This window comes from Strix uralensis, chromosome 29, assembly GCF_047716275.1.
Source record: "Strix uralensis isolate ZFMK-TIS-50842 chromosome 29, bStrUra1, whole genome shotgun sequence".
Taxonomy (NCBI): domain Eukaryota; kingdom Metazoa; phylum Chordata; class Aves; order Strigiformes; family Strigidae; genus Strix; species Strix uralensis.
Window position 1 is genome coordinate 4,358,335 of NC_134000.1, and position 20,549 is coordinate 4,378,883.

A 20,549-nucleotide genomic window follows, 5' to 3' on the forward strand; every position below is an offset into this window, starting at 1 on the left:
AGACACTAAGCAATATTAATGACCTTATCTGACTTAATGCACTAGTACACAAGGGAAGGTGAAAAGGCCATTTATCCTTTCCCACAGCAACATGTCCTGAGCATTGTTGCAGTTTGGCAAAAATATTGTTTCTGATATTGCTAGTGGAATAATAATCTTAAATTTTCTTCTGATTATATTTAATTTCATTAAATATAATTTATTGCCATAAGCATTTCTTGCCTGATAAAGGTCCGGTTCTGGAGGTTAATGTTGGAATTCTTTTCATTTGAACTCTATTCCTTTGACTTTTGAGAGGCTAATTGATTCGACTTAGTTCATGATGTTGTTTCAGTCTTTTTTGTGCACAAACATTTGTGGGGATGATTTTATTGGTTCCACTCTTTGGGGATTGAGTATCTGTCATTCAAATAGTCATGCACTTGCACAGAAGGAGGATTTTGAGCATCCTGTTATTATTTTCAGCATGATTCCTGTCACTGTTTTTAGAAAAGCTCCAGTCCAAGATTGGAAATGATATCAGCTGACTGAGGTGATGTGTCATATATACGTGTGACTAGTCATATATATGATGTGACTAGTGAGACCCTAAATGCGAGGTTTGCCACACAGCCCGTTAGCTGTCTTTGTTCGTGTAAACTTTCCTAACAACTCTAAATAACAAATTACTTAATAAGTGATGGTCTTTTTGCAAATAAACTTATCAACAGAAGGAAAGAGTGATTTGAATCTGTCTGTTCAACTGTAGAGTAGGGCAGGGGTTTCCAAACTGGGATCTAAAACCTATGCAAAGGGAACTGCAGCTTGTCTGTGTTCTTTGCTGAAAGACTGACAACAAGAAGATGCAAAAATAGTCCTCTGGTCAACACATCGGAGGTGTGGTATCAAAATTCTTGTTTTAGCTAGAAAGTTGACATGGGTGTTTGTAGCTTCACGCAGGATTAGACTGGGGGGAAAATAAAATCACAGTCATCCCTTCCCAATGTCTGTATATTTTTGTTGCTCACAAATGCTTTCAGTGTCATGATCACATGATTTAAGATAAAATTTTTCATTGTTAGGGAAAGAAAATAGATTTTTCGTCACCGTGCTGCGAAGATGAATTCTTTTACTTGATGTGCTCATTCGATTTTGTGATAGAAGAGATCAATTTGAAATAAAAATTAAATGGATTAGTAGCATCTTATTGTCCAGACTAAAAGTTAGATTGCAGTTGGGCTAATATGACTGCGTAACTCTTGCGGTAGCTGACCAGGAAGCTTCAGCTTTCTGTATATGACGTCCCATCATTTACATTTCCTGCTCTCACAGCCCTTGTAATTTTATGATTCCCAGTTCTTCTTTTTGCTTTCTGGCAGGTACTGACTCCTAGTCCCTGTTTCCGTAAAAGGGTAGCAAAAGGTGCACTACACACAGTGCTAATATACGTATAGCACCTAACAAGATAACGAAACACATGTGCAGCGGGTGTTTGATTTGCAGCACATTCAGCAATCAAAGGTATTCTGGCAGCAACGGGGTGACGCTGCTACTGATGAGAACTGATCTACGTTTTTCAAGAAAATGTTTTCACATCAGAAAATGCAAATTGTTAGAAACTAAAATAGATGTCCTCAGTCTTTCAACACAACAGCCCATCTGATAACTTTTAGTAATGCCAGTGCAATATGTGAGAAGCCACTTACGCGCAGTTCTATAATGAAAGCTGTCTGCCACGAAGCCTGGAGGGTAGAAATTGGGCTGTGCTCTTAGCCGTGCTTTTTTAGTGCTGGGCTGTCCTGGTGTGAAGAGATACCAAGCCCGAGCAGTCCCTGTTCAAACTGATGGTTCCCTACTACCGAGTCCCTGCAGCTTAATGTGAGTGTTTGGCAGCCTTGGAAAGCCAGGAGTGGCGAGCCCTGGAGTAGCTCTGCGACAGGGACGCCGAAGGCTGGGGAGATGTGGTTGGAGCTGGAGCTCTCCGTGCTGAGAAGGCTGATCCTGCACTGAGAGCATCACTTCTGGGGGCAAATTAACCCCAACACTGGATCAGCATGCAGGATTTTTAAGTACTGACGCTGCATTGTTTGTGAACCTGGGGCAGCTCCTGCTGTTTCTCTTTTTTTCTTTACTGTCCTTAATGTCCTTCATTTCCTAGAGTTCTTCCTGATTCAGAGAATTCAGTGTTTTTACAAAATATTATTATTTCGTGGAGTAGAAATTCTGCGTGAGGAGTTTTATTGCTGTGTAATTTGGGGGGAAAAAAAAATTAATCATCTGAGTAGTGTTGATAATAATCCAGGTTTATATTATTTTTAAAGGGGTTTTATGTGGATACTGTTCTGCATTTGAAAACAGTATTTGGGAATGATTAATTTATTTCTTTCTCTTGTTAGAGAATCGGCTGCTAATGGGAAGCATTTCATACTGCATAGTTAGTTGAGGCACTGTTATTTTCAATTCAACAGAAAACGTCTCTGAGAGCAGAGAAATAAGTGACAATATGTTAGGGGACTGTGTATCACAAAATACGCAGCTTCAGCTTGCATGCAAAAACATAATTTAGCTGTGATAATAGAAATTAGATTTCAATCAGTATGCTCTTTGTTATTAATCCATTTTTCTCCTTTCATCTGAAGAGGTCCTAATAACATGTTAGACAAATCATACTCTTTAAAAACTGATTTAAAATAAAAACGCTTTTGAATCCTTGCAATTTCAGGCATGCATTTTGTAATAATAATGATAAGTTCCCTTGATGTTAAGGTATTGATTCATACTTGTAAGGGTGCGCAATGTTGTACTTTTAGTTTTGGTCCAAGTTTATTGTAAGAATGAAATTATTCTTTCTATTTAAGCAAATTTATGAGGGAACCGTGGGAGGTACAGTAGGAGCACTGAATTTGCAGACCTAATAAAGATTTTAAATAATAAGGGCTGATTATTAATATGTAGGGCTGAAGTTATCTTTTTCCTTTGGGGCAAAAAGGGTGGTGACTTAAGTAATTTTAAATGTTTGATGTTTTATCAGCTTCAATTACTGTCTGAAGTTGAGGAATTTGTAGTGTGTGTACTCAAGCAAACACTTCTGTGTGCATTCTGTAGAGCAGAACTCCCGTACAGGTTACTGCTATTAGAGTCTCAACTGAACATCTTTATGAAGCTTCTTTCCAGAAGCCACTTTTTGTGATACACAGAAAGACACGGATACTATATATGAGGGGTTTTGGTTATCTACTGTGATTATCTTTTACTGTGGTTCTCTTTTTGGTCTTTAAGGTCAGCTTAAAGAACAAAAGACTTTATTGTCAATGATGTTAAGAAATTACTGCCTATTTAGTAGCATTTCTTAGTTTCTTCGGCTGCTTTTGGTCTAGCCGTGACAATTTTTAGCTACCTAATACCCCCTTTGAATTTTACCCTTTTAGGAAGGAGGAAAGAGGAAACAACCCTATTGCTTTTGTAGTAGTTAATTTTGTTGAATTATAGTCAAAAGTCCATTACTTTGTAGTATGGAAACTTCAGCACTATTCTTGTGTTAAAGGAGTGCGGGCTGGGTTCAGTGGTAATGGCCTCTCCATATTTAGGGTCTACAAGGTATGGCCCTAACACGCTCATGATCTCACCCACAAGATGCTTGTGCATGATGCGTGTTGACAAAGCATTAGCACAGTGTTATGCAGGGTTCCCAAGACCAACACAAACCACGTGTGGTTTCTGACAACCCTTTTTATGCAGTGATCCAAACGTATCAGGCTGCATTTGCATCCATTTTGGACATGTACGTTCCATCCTTATCATAAACCACTAAGTCACCTTATATTCAATAAACATCTGGTTTATGTCCTTTTCTCTCTGTTATTTTAGAGATTTTTTTTGTTATTTTGATACTGTTTATATTTTTGTATAGACACTACATCTATTCACAGTTTCTGCAGGGCCTACTTTGATTAATGCTTTTATCAATTGTACCTGTGTAATACTAAATTCTAATCAATTCTCCAGCAAAACCTACAACCACTAAAATGTCACTCAGGAAAGAAAACAAAATGTTCGTAGAATACTGGACAAATCTATTGCTGTCAGTGGATTCTAGGAAGTTCATAAAAATGCCAAAAGAATAACATCATATATTTGATGTTGAAGAGTGGTCTTAGATTTGGTTTTTTTTCTCATCCAGAATAACCAAGGCAACATTCTTGATTTTCATAATGAAAAAAATTATACAGATTGCAATCATTTACGTGTTGATGATCTCCGTGGAGTGTTGAGAGAGAAAATACTAATTTTTCAAGAAGAGCTACAATTTCTTTTTCAAGATCATTCCCAAAGGAAGCTGTCTGAAGAAGGGGAGCTTTTCCACCTGGTCAACATTATTAATAGCTTGGTTTTGCCTCACTGCTGTAACTGCTCACCTTGGGCTCCTCATCAGAGGAGACCACAGCAGGAGCTGCAAGGTCTTTGCTGTCTGCTGACCCTGTAGTCTTTTCTGTTAAAAGTTTATTCGTGTATTTTGTGATTTCAAACAAAAAATTTTATAATTCATGCGAAGATAGCCTAGCTTCTTCCCACATGTTTATAGTGTGTTATGTAAAACACTTTTAATTTCTTTTCCCTTCCCCAAAACTACAAATGTTTCTCTCCAACTGGCTTATGATTACCGAGGAGGGTGCCAAATGAACAGCTTCCCGTTCTTTTGTAGTCACAGCAGTAGTTTGCTTCTGACCTTGGTCAGGACTCACTGAAGAGAACATGAGGTTTATGGAGTCAGTTGCAAATGTCCTGTTGAAGAAACCTTCATCTCTTCCTTGATTTATTGCATGAGAGTTTAACCAGTTAGACCCTTGAGACAGCCATTGTGGGGTAATTATATGATGTGAGGGAATCAACAGGACTAATAATTCCCAAGGCATTTAGGGTTAGATTCAGCTTAGTTAATTTAGGTATCTGAAACTGTCTAAGATTTAACTACACAGCATCCTTCTGTATAAGAGGACAGAAGCTGACTTCTCTAGAAGGTGTTGCCTACATGAGTTTTTAAGACAGGTATGATGAATTGTCCCATAGAAGTTGGTATTTTTTTCCCCATTAATTTTAAGGAGAGTCTACAGTGACTCTTTCAGACTTAAGCAACATACTTCAGATATTTAAACAGGAAATCCTATCCTTTGCAGAAAGCAAATTTTGCTTGACAGATTGCTAACACTTAAGTCAGTATAAGAAACCCCTTCTACCTTGTGATCTACCAGACTTGGTTTTCCAAGTTTTGCCCATGATGTAATTCATTGTGGCATCTTGTGTACAGTATGCGAATGAATGTTGAAAAATGCTTTTTCTTTTGTGCTTCAAGGTACAAACCGTGAAAAAAATCATCACATTTTATTATGGCATGATAATTATTACTAGAGAGTGGCACTACTAGTTACGCAGAGCTAGTTTAAAATTGAACCAGTCTTGTCTCTTCAGTCGCTGTCAGTTAAGCACCTGTGTTGTGAAATCTTCTCTGTATTGTTTCAACCAATGAGTTTTTCTGTGGGGTTTTTTTTTCCCCCAAATATTTCACTTCGGTGCAGAGTGACACCAAAGATCTTCCTGATACTTTGGTATCTTGATCCACTAATTCTCATGCTCTGAGTTTGCAAGCAAATTCTGATCTGGGAGCACGTAATTATCAGTGGTAAAATGTAAAGCTTTTGGAGGTATTTTACTGGATGTGTTGTTTTAGAAAGATAATATGCTCCATTTTCTCAGGCTTTTATGTAGGTCACTTAAAATATGTATTTTTCAGCAGCCTGTCGAGAGGATTTGCAAATGTTTTGAGTTGTTTTTCCCCCATCCACCATTTAAAATGGATCCTTTTAAACTTAATACAGCAAAACTAATGGCCACAGGACTTTGTTGCTCTTGTACCCTCACCGTGATCTATTTATGTGTATGGGTATAGGAAAAGAATTCAGGCGATGGGAAAATGTGGTATTTTAAGCATGTTGTCTGTATGATTCTGTTAAATTAGTCAGTGGTACAACTGTAGCTTCCTGATAAAAAAGCCACGCTTGCCAGATTACAAGAGGACCTGAATGTGTCTGTTGATGTACTGGACTTATAAAAAATATATTCAAAATGTTTCAAGCACTAATGTTGTTCCCAACAAAATATAGCTAATATTATTAGATATCTGAGCACCTTCCACACATCCAGGCCAGGAAGTGAAAGAATAAAAAGAAGTCTTTGATTAAATTACATCCAGACCACATTCAGTTCAGTCTGGTTATCATAAAGGTACATGTATAGTAAACACAGTTAAAGATGAAGCAATATTTATTTACATGTTTAAATTATATTAACTTTAGTACTATTAATTAAAAATATTTATATTTCTTAGATGCTATCATCCTCATCAACCTAGGACGCTGTGTATTATGGATACCATGTAGTATATATTAACTACAACCCTAGTCACAAAAATGAAAGGTCTATTGACTCATTTGTATGCTTTCAGACTGCAGATCTGTCTGACAGTGAAGTTACTATGAAAGCTGTTTTGTCACCAGTTTGAAGGTCCCTTTGGAGCAGAAATAAGAATGTATCCTCTGCATCACCAGATGTAAATTTAAAGTGTTGTTTGTGGTAGATATGGCATGATTGATACTGATCAATTAGCCGAAGATTCTTAAGTTGGGCCCCTCACTCCAAAAAGGCCATTGAATGACTCGAGCGTGTCCAGAGAAGGGCAACGGAGCTGGTGCAGGGTCTGGAGCACAGGTCTGATGGGGAGCGGCTGAGGGAACTGGGGGGGTTTAGTGTGGAGAAGAGGAGGCTGAGGGGAGACCTCATGGCCCTCTACAACTCCCTGAAAGGAGGGTGCAGAGAGGGGGGATGAGTCTCTTGAGCCAAGGAACCAGCGATAGGACAAGAGGGAATGGCCTCAAGTTGCACCAGGGAAGGTTTAGACTGGGTATTAGGAAACATTTCTTTCCAGAAGGGGTTGTTGGGTGTTGGAATGGGCTGCCCAGGGAGGTGGTGGAGTCCCCATCCCTGGAGGTGTTTAAGAGTCGGGTTGACCCAGCGCTGAGGGATCTGGTGGAGTTGAGAACTGTCAGCATTAGGTTAACGGTTAGACTAGATGATCTTCAAGGTCCTTTCCAACCTAGACGATTCTGTGATTCTGTGAAGTTATATCCTAAATGATGGCAAATGCCACGCTCTTTTCCTAATCTCCTTAAAGCTTTGATATATTTGCATAAATCTAATAACCATGTTCTGAAGATGAGAAACAAACCCATGTGATCCATTTTTACTCTCCATGACTGCCCTTTAAAACACCAGAACAACAATTCTAGGTTTGAATTTGCCCCAGTTGGACTGTCCTTGGTTTTGTAGAGAAACTCAGAAGAATTTTTAGCTGCAAACTCTTTTTGTTATATGATCCTTTGATCTCTTGGAGCAAAGAATTAAAAGTTCTCAGTTCTAAGAAAATACTGTTTTCTCATTGTCAGCTTGGCCCTTGGCACAAGTAGCAGCTGTCTGGGCACAGTGTGCTACGCCGAAAGACTCAGTTGTTTTTGGAGGTGAGGTGCATGCCGAGACCATACGTGGTGCAGTTGTCTTGTTTTAAAGGAAAATTTTGATAGGAAGTATTACAATACTTTGAATGTTGTACAACAAAGAAGCATAAGAGAGTTGCACTTTTCACCAGTACCAAAAAGTTGTGTTGGAAATTCCCCAGTTTTGAGGTATTCATATCAAAACAGCTGTTGTCTTGGTGCTCTGTTGTTGTTGCTGCTGTTTTACTGGCATCCTTCCAGTCCTTGTGTCTGTTGAAGTTTCAATCTGTTAAAATTCTTCTGCTTGGTAAATGTTCCAAACTGCTTTATTGAAACAAAAGCCAGATACTCTTGTGATTCCTATGAGGCATATCCTGCATATATTGTTAGTTGAGCAAAGGGGCAGCAATGATATAGTAAAGTTGTATCTATATCTATGGCGTGAGGAAGAGATACCAAGATTTTCAGTCATGGTTTTCTTCTCTAGGAAACTGCATTACGTCTCAGAATAATTTCCAACCTCCTTTCTGCATTTATGTTGTGACCATAGTAACTGTTTCTAATGTTTTTCTCATAAACATTATGACAAATATATGAACTTCGTGTGATAGTGTGGTTTGACATTTGCTGTGCACAGTTGTTTTTCCAGCAGATCTGCTTCCCTCAAAGATAAGATGTCGGGCTGTGATTTATCTGTATGTCTGTCTACATAATCTAAATACCAATGTCATAAGAGAGGATGTATCACTTCAGATCTAGTACTCATTGCCAGTTTTGTTAAAGAACTCTCAGTTTTAAAATGGAAATACTTAAAATGTAAGGGAAGAGTAATTAAGCATGGATACTACTGTTTGGCTAAAATAAAACTAAGCTTATTTCTTTCTTTACTAAACTGAATTCGAGATCTATGCAGAGTTATTAAATATTAATTTACACAATATACTCACCTTCACCCACATACTCACTCACTCCTGTTCTCCACTCAATTCTATTTTGTGCTTTTGTATCCCTCTGGATAGATGCTGTCTGAAATCAAAAGTATCTGTCTGTCTCCATGTATTCTTCTTTGTGATGGTCTGTGTCCACATATATGTATATATTTGTTCTTATTTTTTAAGGCAACATGTTTTGTAGCTTGAGAAGACAATACTTTTAACCATATTATGGGCTTGACCACATACTTCTACCTGAAGAAGCCATATGCTTTTCTTACATTGACTCCCACTATAATGAGCATAGTAGAGGAAAATAAGAGCTAGTAAAAATGTATGTTGTGAGGAATAGCAGCTGCTTAAAGCTTCATTTGGAATATTAAAATAAATTCTGGTGAAGAAGTTTCGTTACTAGGTGATGTAGTTAAAAATACATGGTAAATCACAAACAGTGGCTAATGAATAATGCGCACGATTGATAAATAAAGCATATATTTCTCTAGCTTATCTTCTTGCATTTATATCCATAAATGTGCTGTGTAAACACACAAAGACAAATGAGCATTAAAATAAGAAATACCTGAAATTTCATGAGATGTTCAGTTCAGCACAAAAAAATAAAGTGCTGTAAATTGTTTTAATAAAAAGGCAAAAAGAGTCACCCCAGTGCTGTTGCCAGCCCTACACAAAACTCCCCAACGGTATCTACTTCATATGCTATGGCTCTGAAGTCATGGCGGGACCTGTGACTAGAGTGAGCTCTCAAACAACGTGAAGACTACAGCTATTGTCACCCTGAAGATGGATCAGAGCAGCAGTGTAGCTTTAGAAGTCTCTGCTGTTGCACACCATGAACCTCACAATGGATCGCTTCCGTTCCCTGAAACATGACCAAAATGGTCTCGACAAGAGAATTAGAGCTGCCATGAGCTGTCTCAAGGCACTAAAGGTGTAATTCTTGGAAACCTCCTTGGCTGAGCCAGGAGTCGAAAACCTCAGCAGTGCTTTCTGTATGGAGCTGCAGCAGCCCTTTTCAACCAGCCTGTGAGCTTTGAGTGAGTCAATAATAAATAACGCAGGGACAGAAGGCATTTTTACACCATCAGATACAGTCAGGAGGGGCACCCTTTTGTGCATATAGGGCTGAATTAAATAAAAGCAATAAACGAGAGCTAACCAAAGACAGAATTATAGCAGTGCTAATGATACAGAATAGTCCGTTCTACCACCTTGATCTGAAATATGGGAGCCAGATATCTGAGTGCAGGTGTAATCCTAGCCAAGAGGTATTAGATATTCTCAGACCCATCTCTTGTTTTTTCTCACCTTCAATTCCATTTTAGAGCTTAAGAAAGTCTCATAAAAATGGCTATGTTTCTGTGAGTTTTGGGTGCTTTGATTTGGAAGAAAAAGGTCAAAAATTGTAACTAACCTCAGAAAAATGGGTGTTGAAGAAATCTTTATGAGGATCCTGTGATTCATCCTAGGGGAACAGTCCTGTTTCAGAGTCCTAGAAGACAGAAGCTATCACTTACCAAAAGATTTTACACAAGCATCGTAGTCTCTGCATCCCCGTTAGAAAGTACTTAGATGGTTTTTCTATTTCAAATGCTGTTACCTTGGATAAATGCCCATGTTTCATGCTTCAATTACTGTACATGTCTTTTAATGTTAATATCCTAGTGAAACAATTGGTAAAAATAGTGGTGTAACGATGGTGAATGCCACTTAATTTATAGTCCCTAGATAAAAAATAGAAAATGTGAAAGAAAAGCATTTTGTTTCCCATTCACTGTATTAGTACTATTTGGAGTCACTTTTTGAACTTCCGTAGAAACGTTCAGCCAGAGAAGTTGAAAAGGGATCAGAAATATGAGCAGCAAGACTCGACTTCCTGCACTCTCCATGCCCTTTCTGCCATGCCAGAGCAAATGTTTCTTTGTTGCTCCTCAATGCATGTTATGAATCAGCAGTAAAAAGGAGAACAAATATCGAAAGATGTCATTCTGGGTGAGCCAGAGTGATATTTTTGTAATCCTTGTGTTATGCCTTCTATTTTCCTGATGTTATTGTCCTCTTAAGTCCTAAAGCACTTTAAGGAACAATACAGAATAGCTTTGGTACCATCCTGACTCAATTTCCATGTCATTAACTCCTCTTCCATCTCATAGAAAGTCTCTCATGGTATTCTGAACACAACTTTTTCAATTCTATTTCCTTTTTATAAACAGATATCTGAATGGCCAACAAAGCGCAGAAGTCTCTCTTTCTAATACATATAACCAGAAGGCACATAAACATATAAAAATGGACTGAAAAAGTCTATCCAGTGACTTTAAGTGGCTGTCGACCACTCAGAAAGATAAAATACTGGTTGATACAGTGATGATGGAGATGCATTACGCAACATAGCCAGAATGAAATCTGTTTATCTTCACCTCCTTTACTCCTCATTCATAGTATATGTTGTGATTTCACTACTGGAAAGGCCTTGTAATCTTTTGCTCTGTCTGAACAGAGTAATAGAATGTTTAGAACGGTGATATTTTTACTCTCTTTAGAAAAAACACATTCCTGAAAAATAGTTAAGATTTACGGAATAAATAAGACATGCTTTACAGAGTGTTAGCCCCTTATCTTTGTTGACATTTTGTCTATATTTCTGGTTTCCGTAATGCTTCCCAGGTGATAATTATTTATTAAACACTAGCAGTTTGCTTGATATTATCCAAAGAAGACTTTATGCTTCTTGCCACGCTGGCATTATAGGATTTATCTTTTGCTATGTTTGGTTCCGTGCATGCTTTCACATGCCTGTGATCACTGCTGAAACACACAAGGTGATTCCTTCACGTAGAATGCAAAACCCAAAACACTTCTAAAAATATTCACGTGCTTTTTTTGAAGATATGATGGGCTGTTTGCGTGTTTCCCCATAATAGCCAGCATTTGCTGAGGTTAAATGTAGCTTGTTCAGCTTACAGTAGGCAATTCTGTTACAGTCAGGTGGTGGTTTAAGGCCAGGAAGGACTGCAGATGCAACCTCTGATTTTGCATCAAGGATACCCTTCCACCAATGTCTTGACTTCTGGCAGCGTATCTGTATTAAATGCCCCAAGCATTTGCTCATATACAGCATAGGAAGAAAGGTGCATCATCAATCATATGTGTAATATTCCTTATCATGTGAACAGATGCTGAAAAGCCTTTGTTAAAGAGATATCTGTTTCATATCTGTTTAAATATACTGCATCAAGATGGTCTGTGAGACATGGAGGTTCTTTCCAAGATTAAAAAAAAAAAAAAAAAAGGCAACATATGCAGAAAGTCAAAGTTAATGAATCAGTGTCTGCAACTGTGTTTTGAAACTGTAAGAGGCTGAGAATTCAGAAGAACTTAAACTGTTATAGGGTACAGAAGGCCATAAAGAAGCCTGGTAAGTGAGATGGTTGAAATAATTGGACATATATTAAAGGGAAAGAATTGGTATCTGTCAATATAGTGACAAACTGGCACACTAATTCATCCATAAAATGCTACAGGAACTACAGGAATAGAGGCATCATTATATGTAGTAATAGATTAGATTGTCCCATCTCTTGGATTTTTGGGTCTGGATATGTGCAGAGGACCTTCACTAAAAAAATAAGCTTACAGAAATAAATCTTAGAGGAAGTAAAACTCCAAATGAAAGCTTGAAGAATACAGCAACGAAAGAAATAGTAACAAAGATTTTTTGTCGAACATGGTATCTGGCTCTGAAGAAATAGTGTATGACAAGTGCTTTGCAGTTTTTTTCTTGTGTTTTGTTTTTACCGAGAGGGATAATGTTACTTTTGAAATGAAATATTGAAGGAAGAGCTGACAGTAGTGTTACTTTCCTGGTAAGGCTTGCTGGGCTCCAGAGCCCTACCCTTAGGAGAACTCTGGTTTTTCAGACAGAGGCTATCGAACAGGAGCCTGATTTTCACAGGACAGATGAGAGGCTTGTTTGCTACTGTAGGGGAAAAAGCTATAAAACCCAACTTGTCTCTTCTGAGGAGTTCTCTGCTGCCTTGTGTGGAGTTTCTGAGCAAATCAGAACTATTTTTACTGAATACAAACGTTCCAGCAAACTTCGTTCATGTTACTTTTTAGGTCAAGGAGAACAGAATGAAAAGGGGTAATATCAATAGAAGTCTCACTGAAAGATCACAGACAATTAGAGAACATAATCTGAAAACTAGAAAAGTAAAAGCTAGATACCATTTACAGATCAGGGTAGTTTCATTACAAAAATAAGTAAACTTAAAAAAAAAAAAAAAAAAGGTGATTTCCAAAGAGAACAGTTTCAGCATTGTCTGATTTTTGAGTGGTTTCCAGTTTTTTGGGAAAAAGACTTTTCCCAGTCTTCCTAGCAAATTGCATGCGTAAAGCTTTGCTCTTCAGGTTTTCCCAAGGAAATATGTGCAATATGTTAAAATACTTCTCACTTGTCTTCCTGAAAGTTTACAGTGCTAGGCATGATTACTTTTAAACTGGAGCCTGAAACACACAGAAAGTATAATATCAGCATTAATAGCCTAAGATTCAAGACATTTTCTAATAAATTGTTAATCCCTGGGAAGAGTCAAGTAGATTTTCTGAGATAATTTGTCATTTCTGATATTGTCCAAGTGATTTTCCTAATGCATTTACCTGATGCATGATTTATTTTAATGTTGATTAGGCTACCAATGCTAAGCTGATAGAGAAGACAGTATTTAATGGTTAGAACAATGTTCAGAGTTGCTGTTTGTTGGTTGTATCACTGACAAACTACCTGAACATTAAATATTTCTTTTCTTTCTTTGGTAGTTATAAGCAAGTGTTAATCTGTTGCAGGTCAATTTTAAGAGAACCTTTGAAATTACATGAAAAACTGCTGTTGAAAGTAAGTGAAAACAACTCCACCTTTTCTACTGATAGGATTAACTGTTCAATATTTATATATACCTTTCCTGCTTTCTGTTAAACAGGAACAAATTGCTTAAGTGTATCTTATAGGCTGTATATTGCTAATAATTGAGGGAAGGTGATCGAATGTTCAGGGCAGGAGTGCAACATTTAGGTTTGTGCTTTCAAAAATAATTCCTGGAGGAATCAAAAAACCTGGTGGTTACAGGCTTATTACAGTGAAACCTTGAAAGCTCAGAATTGTTCTGGTGTTAACAAACTATACTTACTGTATGTGGGCAGCAGTTTGTTAAGAAATTATGTGAATACGCAGCCTATTATCTTTGCGTGCAGTGTATCAACAAAGTTATACCACCCTTACATCAAGCATTTATAAAGGTGAAAAATTGTCTGACATAGTGATAATACAGTCTACGTAAAATGTTTTGAGACAAGAAAGGGATGTATACTCCTTTAGAGAGAGAAAGAGAGGGGTAAATGAAGCAAAAAGTAGCGATTAGAATACCAGTAAGTGTTAAGACACAGGAACAAATAAATAATTATGTACATTTTTGTGGTTTGTTTTTTGTTTCTTGATTTAGCTTTTCATGTAAAGCTATGACATATTGACAGCTAATTCCAGGAGTCTTTTTGATTTCATCTTTGAAATATTCATGTTTCGCTAATATAACGAAAAAAGAAATTGTGAAGTTTGAAAATGAATAATTCTTGCACAACGGAAGAAAATTTCTTCTGTGGTGGAAAAAGTTGTCAAATACAAACCCTTCAAGATTATTGTGCTGAAAACCAAGACAACGTTCAGCAGTTATATCATGGCTGCAAAGATTTTATCTTTTAAAAAGCCTGCATATACTTTGTGCATATGCAAATACCAAATTTATGATATGCCAGATTCGTTTTAGGAGTACAAAATTCTTGGTCTGTGCGTTATTTGCATTAACCCTCAGTTTAAAATCCCAGATAACAGAGGCCTGAGCTGAAAAACATGTGAGAGCACTTGATCAGCTTTAGACAGCAGAAATCAAATAAGTTGATAGACTGAATTCTACAGGAGGAGGTACATCATTAACTGATCAGCTTAGGCAGAAATAATTTCTAATGAAAGGCACGGTCCACTCTAAGACTGAAGTAGAAAAGCATAATGCATTCTCAACTCACCAGTGGGTTTCATTAGTGGGTTTGTGATACTTATTATCCTCATTGTTCCTCACTTCCTTCAGCTTTAAAAATGAAGATTATAATTACCGATACTTTATTTATTAGATACTTTGAGAGGAATAATTGTAGGGAAGCATGAAGACTTGATATGTATGTTTCAAGTAATTCTCTAGCTTTGCTCCTCTTTGGCCCCTGTTAGGAATATAAATAAGGTTTTCTTATAGTTTGTTATATAGTTTAAGAGACCTGAAATTCAGCAAATCATTATTTTCCAGTGAGAGTTCATTTTAGCAGAACATTTCCGACCAACTACAGATTAGACTGTTAGTTTATACAATTGCTAATATTTTAACTGAGAGAGCACAACTGCTTTTTTACTTTGTCTCCTTGTTACACTTACCTGATTGCATGGTACAGGTTATGATCAATCGTGATTCAAAGAGGAATTCAGATTGTTTTCCCAATCCTGTTGCCTTCAGTCTGACAACTGCTTCCTTCACATCTGCCCAAACTAGTCAGACCTTAGAAGTAAATAATGACAGGCAAACTAAGAACAGCAAGGGATTTATCTCTTCACCCACTGTCTCTCATGCTGACAATCATTTTTCATTCCCCAAAGAGACTGTCAGGTTCTTGGATGACCGCTTATGCTTCTTGGACTGCAGCCACATTTGTTTTTATTTTTGAGAAGTTCAAGGGATGGCAATGTGAAATGAGTGACCCTTTCCATCCTTCATCTTGAAAAAAGAAAGAAAATGACAAACTCATTCCATTTCAGTGTAAAACTTTGCATTTTCTCTTCCTTTCTTCAGATGAACAAGTTGAAAGGGTCATGCCATTAAAATGTTTTGAGTAACTTCATCCACTGATTTTTTGCAGTACTCAGAATGGGCAAACATGGAACCAAAAGTATTCATTCTTGTAAATATAGTTTGCTAATAAGTTTCACTGCTATTTCTGACCCCTTCAGATAAATACTGTTGTCAAAATTAGAAACAAAGGAGAAACAAGTCTGTTTTAACAAAGTAATCATGGGATGTTAGTGAATAATTTCTGAACTGAAAGCAGAATTCTTTCTGCTCTTACTATTTTGATGAGCGTGCAGTGCCATAAAACGTATGGAGCCAGTCACATGGACGTGTGTAGAAATACTAGGAACAGAAAATACTGACTGACCCATTAGTTGAAAGTTTAACAAACCTTTAAACAAAATAGATAAATCACTAAATAGTGTCCTTTTTCTTTTCCAGTCATAGAAAGAAAAACAGTCAGCGTTCACTTTTCCAGGGCAAGTGGAAAGAGTGAAATGTAATATCCCGTAGCATTCTCCACAGAGGGGCTGGAAATTAAAATATAAATAAAGAGCTTCCATGATGACAGTGCATCCAAAAGATCCTTTGAATTTAGGCCAAACAGCTCTAGAGAAAATGAGAAATTCCTAATGCTTCCTGCCAAAACAAAACAAATGTTTCCAAATTAAAACCCATGAGAACAGCTGCATATTTCTGGTGGAAATACTGTTTATTGTTTGATTACATGAATACCAATTGTAGGCTGTGATTTTTAACCTTCAACAGAAGATACGGTAATACTGATCTTCTAGCCTCACTTCATGATATTCCGTTTTTATTTTTCAACTGAAAGTACACGAAATCCACATTTTACCTATATATATAAAAAAAAAAAAAAAAAGAACTGCAGATTTGATTGCATTTCATTCAACAAACATACGTAGGAATTAGTGTGGTAGCACAATTTCAGTGTGCTTACATCCTTTGTTGCTTTCTGAAATCTCTCCCTCACATTTCTTTTGGTCCCTTGCACTATATATTTTACCTCTTTGCAGACGTAAAGTATATTTTATCTAATTCCTTTCCACGGGTATTTAGAGTTCTGAGTTCTTCCTTGTTAAATAGTAAGATGATTTGGAACTGTCCTTGTCATTATATGGAAAACTTTAATAGGATATCTGGTTTTTTCCTCAAAAGTATCCTCAAAAATATCTCTTTCCAAAAGCTCATGTATCAGAAGTAAAAGTACAGTGTTAGTAATGGATGTTAAACTGAATGGAGAAATATCATTAAGAAGGAAATACTGTTATATTTTGTGCATAGCTAGCCTGAATAATCTATATAATTATAGAAATTACAGAATTCAGGTATTCAGAAAGGGATTAGACATGTAAAGTTAATAATGAGAGTATCTACAATGGTGTTAGTTAAGAACAGATCCGTAAGCATTATAACATTTATTATTTCAGGACATAAAACAAACACATCCTAGGAATTAGGGATAAATGTGCTTCTTTAGTTAGAGTATAATTGCAAATATTTTCATTTCAGTGTAATAGTAAGGATAAAATAATGGATCAGCTCAGATTTAACATGGCACTTTCAAAATCTTGGAATTTTTAGTATTTGGAGTTACAGAAATACTGTAATGTCAAAGGCAGCAGAAATAGAATGGGGGAAAATTCTAAACAGAAGAGGGAGAAACTTCAGTGATGGATGTCTTTGTCTTGGCAGCACAGAGCATCATCTTGTTTTTGGTTAATCGCTGTACAAATTTTATGGTCTATAATTATCTTTAATTATAGGGATACACAACCATTATTATGCTAAAAGGAAGATGATAGTAGTGTGCAGTTGAGCAACCTGTAAGCTCTTATATATCTTTTTATTTTCTGGAAAAGAGTATAGGATTATAATGCTCGTAGGTGTTTCTTCTGTCAGTTTTAGAGCAGTATACATAACAATTACTTCTATTATCAACTTTCATCAGTCATTAAACAGCTTTTCAGAGCTGGGAGAAATATCTTGCTTTGGAACGATCTGTTAGTAACTGGCAAAGTCAAAGTTGTAGAACAGCGGCAGGAAAAAGATGGGGCTGTAGCTGTATTGGTGTCTCCAGAGTCGTCATCGTGCTCCAGATGATCTAAGGCAGTGCTCTATGACTGCTGGGGAGGGCGTTCCTCTGTCACCCAAAATTTACCATCGCCACCCCTCAATCAGGAGTGACTGAGTGGTTTCAAGGTCAGGGACGAAATACTGTTAACCCTTGAGAGCCCCCAAAGAGGTTTTGGATAACAAGCAGTCTGGAGTTGTGGCTGCATACTGCTCTAATGCAGATTTGCTGCTCCCTGAGAGAAAGAAACTTCTCTGTGCCCATCAGACCATACTGAGACCACTCTTAGTGCTGCGAAGGTCCTTGATTACACAGCTGGAAATGAGTTGCAAAATGAAAAGCAGTACACTTCATTTTCAAGATTTAAATGAGATACAGGTTTGCATCTGACAAGCAGGAGTATATCATGGAGTATATTTCTCTCTGTCGAAGCTGGTAATGCAGTTTCAGATCATTCTCCTGAGTATTATTTCTCAGGATAGGCTTCTTTCTGGAGTCAGCACTTCTTAATTTATCAAACACCGGCTGAAAAGAGCGTATCAGTGATGTATAATCTGATGATGATCTGCAGTTTTAATAATTAATTGTTTTGATGATATTTCCTTTTACTGGAGAAGGAGACTAAGTAAAGGTAAAATGAGAAATTATATAGTAGTGTGATTATTATATATTCTTTGAAATGTCTTTATTGTATAACAGGTACAATTTCTTTAGGACTGAGGTCTACGTGTCTTATAAGAGTTTTAAAATGAAAAGGAAATAGAAAACAGAAGTTTAGAGAGATTTGTACATTTGTATAGCTTGCTTTAATATACAGGAATAGTGTATAAATATACACTATATACACTATATATAAATATAGAATGTTACAGGGTAGATGGAACTACGCTGAAGAGACGGTAATCTCAAAAATGATTGTCAGTAAAGTTAGTTGTTGGTTACCTTACATACGTAGAAAGTTTTTAGAAAGCTAAATATGAGTGGGAATTGTGTATTTACAAAAAAACTTTAACTTCACATATAGAGGTCAGTGAAAAAATGTTATTAATAATGATAAGGCCAAGGTCTGAGAATCAACAGATGTGTTCTCTAAAAGTCACTAACTCAGAAATTATACAGTTCTGTCATTCATTTTGGTGTTTGGCAAACATATTTTTTAAAAAGGTGGTCATAGCATATAATCCCTCAGGCTGAATAGCAATTATTTGCTTCACCTTATATTGATCAGAACAAATTTAAAGAGGACAAGGACTGAAATTTGTTAAATGGAAGCATAAATCTAGAGGAGAGTTATGATTTGGGGTCCTCAAAATTGGTCTTTGAGTGTAATTATATTTAACATTTTAATAGCTTTGTCATAAAAAATGCTAGTCAGTAGTGCTAATGGTAGTCAGCATTAGCGCTAGTCAGTAGTGCTAATGATGCGATGATGACACAAAATTAGAAAAAAAAAATTGTCCATCTATTTGGCAAAAGACTGATTTAATATACAGAAATAATCCAGCAGTTTTACAAACTGAAGAGACAGAAATGGGATGGGATTCATTAGCGTAAAATGCAAGTCCTGCGCTAGGGTTACAGCAAATAATATTTTTTGCTAAAGCTTCTAGTCAGCTGTGACTGAGAAATATCTGTCTCAGTGTAAATATCTAGTATGAGGAAGACTTTTATGGGACATTGGAGACATCATATATAGAATATTGTACAGCTGTGGCTATCATGATCAATAAAACCTTACTATAGTCAAATTCCTGGGTTTAAGTCACGACAGTAAACAGAGGAAAGTTTATTTGTGGTAGGAATGTAAAAGAACTTTTTTTTTTTTTTTCCCTAGCAAAGACCAAGGGGGACTAAGCCATAATTGGAGGTAAATTACTAGATGAGAGCTAAGAAGCAGTGCTGGCACAATTACAAATGAGTATGTATTGGCTTTAAATAAGTTTAGGCTGTCAAAGTGAAGAACATTTGTAACTGTCAAACCAAAGGGAATAGCTTTTCAAAAAGACTGACGTGACAAAATCCAAACCCAACAGACACATAAATACTTTACCTCTTGGCATGCAGTTTTGGTAAGGCATCACACAATGTGTTTACTGTGGTGAGATAGAACAGCATCATATGGCGCAGGAGATCCCTTCCAGTCCCATATTGCTCTATTGAACTACCCCGATCGTTCTTTCCTAAGTTCATATCAGTAAACAACAGGGTGTTTTTTCTGTCTGCATGTGAAAAAGAAATTATTTCCCCCCTTATTTTAAATATAAAGAATTGGATAATAAGGCTGTGAAGCAAAACACATATAGTTCTACTTAAAATAAGTGTCTTCAATCTGGAGACAAACTGTCAAAGAAGTCTTGAGTCTCTTTAAGAATTCTCAAACCTATTAAATTAGATTTTTGTATCTTTTTTTTTTTTTTTTTTTTTCTTCCCTGGCTGCTATTTCTAGTTGCCTCAGTTAATTCACATACTGCCCTGTACAGATCTAGATGTTCAGTTAGTCTCCGAAAACCTTAAAAGTTCCAATTTGCATAAACTGCACTTTTCGAAGCTGTTGTGTTTTGTTTGTTGTGTTGTAAAGACTTTGCTGTATGATGCAATTGAGAAGGAAGTCTAGAAGGAGCAGGGTTCAATACCTTGAATACTAATTAACACTCCAATACTGTTCGCAGAAGACTGTTAGAAATGAAGTAGCTTTTCTATAGTGTCAATGAAAAGAAATAACCAAGTTCAAAATACAGTAGTGCTGAATTTTTAAAGCAAAAAGTCCCATAATGACTCTTTAAATTAAATTACCGCTACTCAGTTTTATCTTTGAGTATAGTTAAAGTGATAGCCATCGGAGTTATTGTAGGGCTGGGCCCACAACCATCCTGAAAAATGGAAACTGCCTTCTGCAGAGTTTTTGACTGAGGAAACATGACTTTTATTTATATGCATCTTCTGCAGCTGAAGGTAGGTTAACATTAACTGCTTTTGAAACTGGCAGCAAATACGTGTCCCATCTGGTTGTGGCAAACTGTAAATAAATGCTAAAAAGAGTGAGGAAAACAAAGTGGAATAGAAAACAAAGTCAGAATACTAAATAAAATCAGATAAT

General features: G+C 36.7%; 1 protein-coding gene across 2 annotated transcripts in view; it reads left to right on the top strand.

Moving 5' to 3' along the window:
• Nucleotides 1-20,549, top strand: part of LRRC4C (leucine rich repeat containing 4C) — a 517,448-nt gene that overhangs the window by 201,745 nt on the left and 295,154 nt on the right. The window lies entirely within an intron of this gene.